The following is a 10154-nucleotide window of genomic DNA, read 5'->3' on the forward strand; positions in this document are numbered from 1 at the left end:
GATAATGACATCCAGCTCTCCAATAAAAAAAATGCCTACAAAATATTCTGAGAAATGCATTATCAAAAATAATGCAGAAAATTATTGCTCTAGAAAAATTGCTTGCAAATAATACAAATTCATAAAATTCATGAAGGATGAGAAATTCTCATGAAAATATTATTTTTCATGAAAAATTTAAAAAAATACAAAACTATGTAAATATGGTGTGTATATGAGCCTATACTGTTCTGATGCTCGGTCACTGTTTTTCTTTTTCTTTCTGTGCTGGATGTGCACCGTGATAAATATTAATTCAATATGGTAATTAAGACTAGAAAAAAAAGAAGAGAAACCAGAATAAATAGGTGTGTTTTTCTTTAACCAGACATGACCATATAGCATGTATGTACACTAATTACACATGTCACAAGTGTACCTTTTAAACATTGTCTGTGTCTCTGGGATTTAGTCAATTCTATGCATCAATAATGCTAGGAAAGGTAGAGGGAAGCAGAAAGAGAGGAAGGCCACTTGCTAGATGGATGGACTCTATTAAGGAGGTCATGGGTATGAATTTTCAGGACCTGAGCAGAGCAGTGGAGCATAGGGAGTCTTGGAGATGTCTCATCTACAGGGTCGCCATGGGTCGAGATAGACCTGAGGGTGGATAACAGCAACAACAATAATACATCCTGGAAACCAGCTGCTTATCTCATTTATTCTCATTCTGGGGCATTGTAACAGTAGCACTGATTTGCACTGATCTTCAGAGTATCCCTGCATTGTGCTTGTCCCTCACCACCACCTCATTCCTGTCAATCACCAAAACCTTTGTGGTTTCTCCTATCTGTTCTCAGCTAGAATGGAAGAACTCTGGAATGTTTAGCTACTAAAGGGCTGTAGGGATTGGTGGCAACCAGCCGCCTCTTCTTGCCCTGGAAGCAGGCCGTGGCAACCACACACTGCGACCTGTGCACAGAACAAAATGAAGCACCCCCAAAGGAGTTCCTTTTTGCTCTGTAGAAGGGATGCCTTGGTGTGGCATTATGACACCCCTTGAGTGCCATCTGGATGCGTGCACGATATAATGGCACCTTGGCAGAGAAAGAAGGGCTTGGAGCATATGAATGCTCAGACTTACAGCAGCCCTACCACACACACAGGCCGGCATAAACTGCCAGTTTGTCGAGCTCTTAAGTCATACTGGGCAGCATATATCTGCCAATCATAGTAGTGAGAGGGTAAGCCCACAAAGCAGTCTGTCCCATTCCACCAGTCTGTAATTCTCTCTGTGTGTTTATGTCCTGCAAGCTGCCTATAAGCTTATCACAAACCCATGAATTTCATAGTGTTTTCTTGGGCAAGAAATCCTTAGAAGCAGTTTTGTCACACCCTTCCTCCTATTGCACCTGATATTAATGGCTGGTCTCCCACCCAAGTCCTAACCAGAACTGACCCTGCTTACCTTCCAAGATAAGAGGGAGGGTCTTCCATCTGCCATGTGTAAAACAAATTGGAGCCAGTGTGCCATATTGGTTTGAGCATTGGACTGTGATTCTGGCAACCAGGGTTTGATTCCTCACTCAGGCATGGGAACCCACTGGGTAACCTGGGGCAAGTCACACACTCTCAGCCTCAGAAAACCCTGTGATAGGTCTACCTTGGGTCAACGTAAGTTAAAAATGACTTGAAGGCTCACAACAGCAACAACAACATAGAAAATGGAGAACAGAAACAGAATGGTTCCCAACTTGAAAGGGAGTCAGGCAAGGCTGCATTTTATCACCCTGTTTCTTCAACTTATACAAAGAAAATATACACAGAGCAGGTTTAGACTCAGAGGAAGAAGGAAGAAACATCAACAGTTTAAGACATGCAAATAAAACCATAATTGTTGTGTGCTTTCAAATTGTTTCCAATTTGTAGTGATCCTAAGGTAAACCTATCATGGGGTTTTCTTGGCAAGATTTATCCAGAGAGGGTTTGCCATTGCCTTCTTAGCAGAAAATAAGAAAGACTTGGAACAATTACTAAGGAAGGTCAGAGAAGAAAATGCCAAGGCAGGCTTACTGTTGGGCATTAAAGAAACAAAAATAATGACCATAAAAAAGCTACTCAAATTCATTATAAATGATGAGGAAAGTGATATAAAGACTTCCTGTAACTTGGATTAATCATTGATCGGAATGGAAATTGTAGTCATGAAATCAGGAAAAGCTGATGCCACAAAAGGAGAAGAGAATGGCAGTGGGGAAGAGGATCAAATCCAGGAGGTATTGCTGGTTCTTCTCTCTCTCCAAGGCCAGGGTGGTGACAGATGGGGCTAAGCATGTTGGAGCTGTTCCTGCCTCTTCTCTCCCTCCAAGGCCAGTGTAGAATTTCCCATCACTATGTACAGGTATGAGAGCTGGATGGTGAAAAAATCTGATAGAAAGAAAATCAACTCGTTTGAGATGTGATGCTGGAGAAGAGTTCTGCGGACATGGCGGATGGCTAAAATGACCAACAAATGGGCCCAAGAACAAACAAGACCTGAACTCTCCCTAGAAACCAAGATAACTATTGTGGCTGCTGCACTTCATTACTCACTAGAAGACAATACTCACTACAAAAGACAACAATGCTTAGAAAGATAGAGGGCAGGAGAAAGAGAGGGAGGCTGTACACCAGATAGATAGTCTCAATCAAAGATGACACAACCCAAAGTCTGCAAGAACTGAACAGGGTTATTGAGGATAGGGTGCTTCATTCATAGGGTCACCATGGGTCAATGTTAACGAGGGTAGGTGATGAAGGTGGTGATGATGGTGATGATGAGCAGTAGCAGCAGCAGCAGCAGCAAACCATTATGAAGGGACAGGTTTGTATGAATTGGGAGTCTGTGTGTCCGGACTTCCTCCTCACACAATACAGTAAGTCTATGGTAAAGTAATCACTGCTCAATCAGAAGGAGCATGGCAATGGCACAGATGAATTGCCGTCTCTTGTCCTGCTGAATAGCTCCATATTGTGAGTGTGTTCTCTTTAGGATGAAAATTCAGACTAACTCCTTTACTTCATAGGATAATAGGAGGGAGGGAGTGAAAAGATACCACAGGATGATTGTGACAATATACTAGGGGTTTACATGATTTAAAACCTTGGTTAACATATTTGCTATATTTGTAATTGCTGCTGTCAACTGATGTGTTAATTAATTGTTTTGGGATTTATACATTATTTTAATGTCTTTGTTTGCCCTGCACTGATACATTTAAAACTTTAAAAAAATTAATAAAAGTCCTGTGTTTAAAAATGCACTGCTAAACATCTATCTGTGAAGTAGAAGAGCAACACTGGAATCAGTCTAAGGCAGGGTTGGGAATTATGTGGCCCTCAAGATACTAACAAATTGCAATTTCCATTAGCCCTAGCCAGTACAACCAAGGATAGGCAATGATGGGAGTTCTAGTCCAACATCTGGAGGGCCACATATTTCCCATCTCTACAGCTTTTCCTGCTTTCGACTGTGGTGTTAGCACTATTGAAGAACCACATTAACTGAGGGGTAGAGGCCTTGAACCTCATCTATGTGTCAAGGCTGAATCAATACCTGCCCCACTGATCTTCAACCAAACAAATGCTAATTCACAGTTGCAGATAAATGATAACATTAGCTGTATGCAGAATTTTGGGAACAAAACTGACAGCTGTCCACAGAAAGTACTGATAAATCTAGTGCATCCACGTCTCCTTTAATCCAGCTCATGCTATCCCAAAAAAAAAAAAACATCTCCTGGGATTTTACAGCATCAAGAACAGCTATTTCTTTTCATGGTACACTTCTCACATTGACAGCTAATCTCCTCTGACAAGACTGACAAAAAAAGTTGAATCTAAGGCTCCTTAACTCCTCACCCAAGCAAAAACCTATTGGCTCCTATAGGATATTTGTGTGAACAAAGAAATAACAGCCTGGAGTACAGACTGGTCATTTTTATTTCTGCCTTTTTTTGAAAGCCAAGTTTTCATTCAGTATCAGAGAGATGACACCATACAATAACTCCTCATAAGAGCTCTGCTGATGTGGTGAATGCTGATCTGCAATGTTTTGGATTGGCAAAAAGTTTCCCCTTGACATTGGGAAACTGAAGGATTACCTCCTAATGTCCTATATTTTTGTTCCTGGCAACTCAGGAGCCACAAGCATGTAGTGATTGAGGGTGGATGGGAACAGACAAATAGTACTGGAAAATCAAACTCCCACCCACCTTTTTTCCTTTATCCATCATGTAAAATTAGGCACTATTAAACCTAATTGACCAGCAGAAGCAGCAGTGGTGAAATGATGATGGAGAAAGGAGGAAAAAGTTACTACAACACCCTGAAGATTTCATGGACTGACCCTGGGAACAGGAGAACCATGATCGCTGCCTTTCATGACCTAGGACACTACTAGCCAAGGGAGAAGCAGCGTTGCCACTGCCACCACGTCCCATGCACTGCCCTACCCCAATGGCAACACAGTTTCCTTTCTGCTTTGTGTGGATGCACCTATGAGTAAACATCAAGGTTTTTGTTGAGAAGGCAGGCTAAATGTGCCAAGCAGCTACTAGGCAGCAGCAGTAGTGAAGGGTGACACTGGCAAAGAATCTTTCAGAGACAATGACAGTGGTGCTATAGCTAACGCTTGTTAGTACTGCACAGAGAGAGACATAGCAACCCTCCTTTTGAAGATTTTTTTTACCATGGAATCCCTGTGATGAGACAATCCAAGTGAAACAAGAGATAATTTCAGGATGCACTCACTGAGCTAATGGAGTAGAGCAAAGGACAACTATAAGTACCACTGTTGCTAATAATGTAATTGGACTCAAGCCAAAAGAAAATTCAATTGTAGATGCACTCAGAGGTGAAAGAAAAGTTCGAAACTGCACAATATATATTGTAGGAACACGGAATGTGAGAATCAAAGGAAGCTAGAGATAGTAAAACCAGATATGGAACACATAACCATTGCAATACTCAGGGTGAGTGCGCTAAAGTGGACAGGAATGGGACATTTTGAGTCAGATAATTACACTGTGTTTTACTCAGGAAATGAAAATCTAAGATGAAATGCAGTAGCATTTGTAGTGAAGGAGAGAGATAGCAAAAATAGTCAAAGGATATACTACAAAGTCTGATTGAATAATATCTATAAGACTTCAGGGAAAACCCATCATTATAGCCATAATCCAAGTTTATGCTCCAACCACAGAGTCAAAAGAAGAGGAAACTGAGAAATTCTATGTAAGATGAATATGATCACACACTGAGACATGACTTCTTGTTAATCACAGGCAACTGGAACTCAAAAATAGAAAATAGAGCAGAATCAAAGAGTATAGAGAAAAAATGACCAGGATTCAAAAAATGAAGCAGGAAACAGACAGGGTTCTGTGAGGTCAACAATTTGTTCACTGCAAACACATTTTGCAGGTAACTCAGGAAGCAACTGTGAACATGGACATCATGTGATGTACTATATAGAAATCAAACAGACTACTGTGACAAAGTGGCTTTAGGAGCTGGCTGTCCTGGGTGAAGTCCAGCTCAAGAGTAGGTTGCCAGGCAATGGACAGCATAGGAGGGGCAGAACCCAGCCCAGTTGTGTTCTGTTCCAGCCCCCAAACTACTCCCCTATACCGTACCAATCTGGCAGGACACACGGGGGGGGGGGGAGGGAATCCAGGAAAACAAGTAGTGATTCACAGGCATTTTGGTGTTTTGCATACATACACACACCCTATAAATACATAAACAACATAGAAAAAGGCTTTGTGGTTTTTATCAGAGTATCCAATTTTTGTCATTATTTTTATGATAGTTAGTTAATTAAAGTATTATTACTGTATTTGTATCTTACAGATGTGCCTGTATGTATTTTATCATACTGTAATCCCACCTCAATCCACCTGGGAGAGGCGGGAAAATATAAATTATTATTATTTGCTGAAATGCACATCATATGGCTGTCTGTCTGCTTCAAATGCATTCAAATGGCTGTGCATTTTCAGCAGAGTGAGGATGAATAGATGCAAATAGATGCAAATTTGCACAGGAAAGTGAAGACAATTAATTGTCAATGTGAATGTACAAAAAGGCACACCAATTCACATAGTACATTTACATGTAGACTAAGTCCTTCCACCAGCAAGCTAAGATCTTCCTGTTCAAACAGACGTTTAAAACAGAAGGTTTTAAAAGAACGTCTTGGGGGTGTTATGTTATTTTAAAGTATGTGGTTTTTAAGTGCTCTTATCTTTTTTAAAAAAATATTCTGTTTTTAAACAAATGATCTGTTTTAATACTGTAATAGTTTAGTCCCATTTTAATTGTCACTTTTGTAAGTTTTTAATTGTACTGTGTTTTTAGACTGTAAGCTGCTTTGAGTCTGAATTGGGGGGGGGAGGGCAGGGTACAAATAAATATAACAAATAAATCATGTTACATGTTGACAAGCCCTGAAAAGCCATATCACCCTATACAAACCTGACAGAATCTCAGAGCTACAGAAAAGGGCTTTCCTTTCGTCTTGCCACTATTAACACTTTGTGAATTGTTTTTAATTTTATTGTCAGGTTTTAACTGATTCCTTTTGGGACCCACCTCCACTTGCATTTAATGAAATGAAATAAATGTAATAGCTCATTTGAATAACATCTGCAACTTATGATTGCTGTTGTTGTACACCTTCAAGTTATTTCTGACCTATGACATCCCTAAGATTAATTTATCATAGGATTATTTTTGCAATATTTGTTGGGGGGCGGGGGCTTTGCCTTTCTTTGAGGCTAAGAGAGTTTGACTTCCCCAATGTCACTCGGTGAGTTTCCATTGCTGAGCAGGGATTCCAAGCCTGTTGTCCAGAGTTGTAGTTAAATGTTCAAACCACTGCAACAAGCTAGCTCTCATGGTACAGGCACAGAAATCTACTTCATGGAAAGTCACTCAACTATTTAACTGAAGGAGAGGTGGAATGATGCCTCTGTGTGTGTGCCTTCAAGTTGCCACTTGACTTAAACCAATCTCTTCATTTTGATAGGATTTTCATAGGCAAGGAATATTCACAGGTGTTTCGCCATTGCCATTGTCTGAATATAGCCGATAGCACCTATTATTCCTTGGTGATTTGCCATCCAAGTGGCAGCCAGGCCTGACCCTGCTTAGTTTCCAAGATCAAATGGGATCTGGCACCATCAGGATATTTAAGCATTTGACTTCAAGTGATTGTGAATGCTTTCTACCACAATCTTCAAGGCAATGGGATATCTGGCTGAAACTGAATCAGTTCTTCTTGTAACCAGCAACAATGTTCCCAGTTGAAATTTGAGCCCAGGGCCCATTCACACTACATAAATATAGTGCTATTATTCTACTTGAACTTTCATAGTTCCATCCTATGGAATCCTGGAGTTTGTAGTTTGGCAAGGCACCAGAGCTCTCAGAGTGAGATTTCTAAACACTCCTCTCAAAACCACACATCCCAGAATAGCATGGGATGGGACCATAGCAGTTAGTGAAATAACAATGTTATACTGTAACTGTGTAGTATGAATAGACACCTGGACCTTTACCATGAACCTTAGAGAATAAAAGGTGCAAAAACATGAACCAAACATGGGGGGAGGGGAGAGAAACACCTAAATTCCCCATTAATACAACCATGTTTTCCCTGGCTAAAAAGAAGATAATACATTGGACTCTGAACTTAGCAGGAGTTAAATCTTATTATTGATTGTGTCTCCCATCCCTGCTATGCTCCAGTGAATTAACATGAGTTACATTGCTGAGAAGTTGGGAGAAATGTAACCAGTCTGCAGGGAAGAACAGAAACACAAGTTAAAGACCGTGCATTTAAAATATTTATGCTGTGAATGAACATGTGTTTAAACTCTGTATTTCAAATATTTATGTATGCAGGGGGACAAAATCTAATATTAAGAAAAATGTATTAAAAGTTGCCAAGGGCACTTTTCTTCATTAGCAAAGCTGAACACCCACAGATAGCAGCAGCGGCTGCTATTGTCCAGAATGCATCTGCACAATAGCTAGAAACAGTTTGCAAATGCTGCCTGGATTAGAATGTGCTCTGCTTTACAACACAGATTAAAGCATTTTCAAAGCAAATGATTACAATTAGATCTTGGGAGTAGGGGGTTGGGTGACCAGCCACAAGAGCACTTTGGTTTGAATCCTCATTTGTCTCATAGAATTAGAGAGGAAAAAGTCATTCCTGCCAGAGTAGGAATCCACTGCTAAAGCATTCCTAAAGGGCGGCCATCTAACCTCTGTTTAAAAACCTCCAACAAAAAAGAGCCCATCATCTCCCAGGGTGGTCTAATCCACTGTCAAACAGTATTTACCATTGGAAGGTCTTCCTAATGTTTAGTCAGAATCTCTCTACTTGGAGTTTCAATACATTGGTTTGGGTCTTGTTATCTGGAGCAGCAGAAAAACAAGCTTGCTCTGTCCTCTCCATGACAAGCTCTGTGTTAGTAAATCAGTTCCAAAAGGTCCACCGTTCCTACTTTGAAAATGGATCTTTTGAATATCCCCTTGTAATCGTTTCTTTTTTGGCACTATTGTCATCCCCACTAGTTTGCGTCACTTCAAAATGCATGTCAATCATCTGTTCATCATCAGTGACCTATGCGGCAGCCTGGCCTGGGAGGGAGTGAAAAGGCAGACCCAACTCCATCAGGGTTAGCGAGAGCAAGAAGAAGGGCCCTCCCTCCAGTCCATCTGTCATGGTCCAGGCCTCAAAGGGAGAGAAGAACTGGACTTGATCCCTTTCTCCATCAACATTCCCTTCTCCTTTTGTGTCATGTATTTTTAGATTGTAAGCCTGAGGGCAGGGAACCATCTAATTAAAATTAATAATAATTGCAAGCTGCTCTGAGAGCCTTTAGGGCTGAAGAGTGGAGTATAAAAACCATAATATTGGTTTTGCAACTACATGCCTCACTGTGAGCTGCCATCAGATCACCCAGGTAATTGCAAGTATCTGCAAAACCAATGACTCAAATCATATATATACACACACACACACACACACACACACAGGTCACACCACAAACAAAAAGGCAGTACTGGGGGGGATGGTGGATCTACCAAAAACTGAGGAGGGATGCTCAGTCATGTTAAGCCTGTAGAGAGATCTTGTAGTGCCTTTGAGACTAACTGAAACAAACAAACTGGCAGCATGAGCTATCATATACTAAAGCCTCAGATGCATTTGGGTTAAGACTGTGATCACAGCCCTTAGATCCTTTATGCATATATGGCTGTCAAGCCAGATGCTACCTATCATATATTTGTGTGACTGATTTTTCCTGGCCAAACACAACTTGGGATCCCATAAACATGATGGATTTTATCAAAGCAACTCTCAGTTACTTGATGTGCATTTGTGCGCAGTCATGCAGAGTTAGAATAGCAATAGCAAGTACATTTCTATACAACTTATCAGTGCACTTAAGCGTTCCCTAAGTGATTTACAAAGTATAAGCTAATTGCCCCCAACAATCTGGATACTCATTTTAGGGACCTTGGAAGGATGCAAGCTTGAGTCGAGCTTCAGCCCTTTTGCTAGAACTGAACTCGCAACTTTATGGTTCGTGAGTGAGTGGCTACAGTACAGGCATTTAACCACTACGCCACCAATAGTGTAGCTGTAGTTTCCTCAAGGAGTTACCACTTTCCAGATGTCATGGGATTCTAACCCCTATCAATCCTAACCAGCATGGCCTGTGATCAAAGTTGATGGAAGTTGTTTTCTAAGGACATCTGGTCACAGCTGCTTTCGCTCCCCAGGTTACTAAAATTGATGTGTACATAAAGGCTAGTTCATATAGTTTCCCAACACCATCACACAGAGAGATTTCTCCCCAATCCATCATTTTGTTGTTGTGTGTTTTCAAGTCATTCCCACCTTATGGCCACCCTAAGGCAAGCCTATCACAGGGTTTTCTTGGCAAGATATATTCAGAGGAAGTTTTGCCAGTGCCTCCCTCTAAGACTAAAGCCCTTATCAGATGAGTGTGGAACTGGGGGTCTTCTGCACTGGGCGGTTCGAATTCACGTTATTTCGCACAATACCATCATACCTGGGAGTCCCTCCGTATTGGCATGATTCAAATTGGCCAATC

The sequence above is a fragment of the Sceloporus undulatus genome, chromosome 4 (genome assembly GCF_019175285.1).
Source record: "Sceloporus undulatus isolate JIND9_A2432 ecotype Alabama chromosome 4, SceUnd_v1.1, whole genome shotgun sequence".
NCBI lineage: Eukaryota > Metazoa > Chordata > Lepidosauria > Squamata > Phrynosomatidae > Sceloporus > Sceloporus undulatus.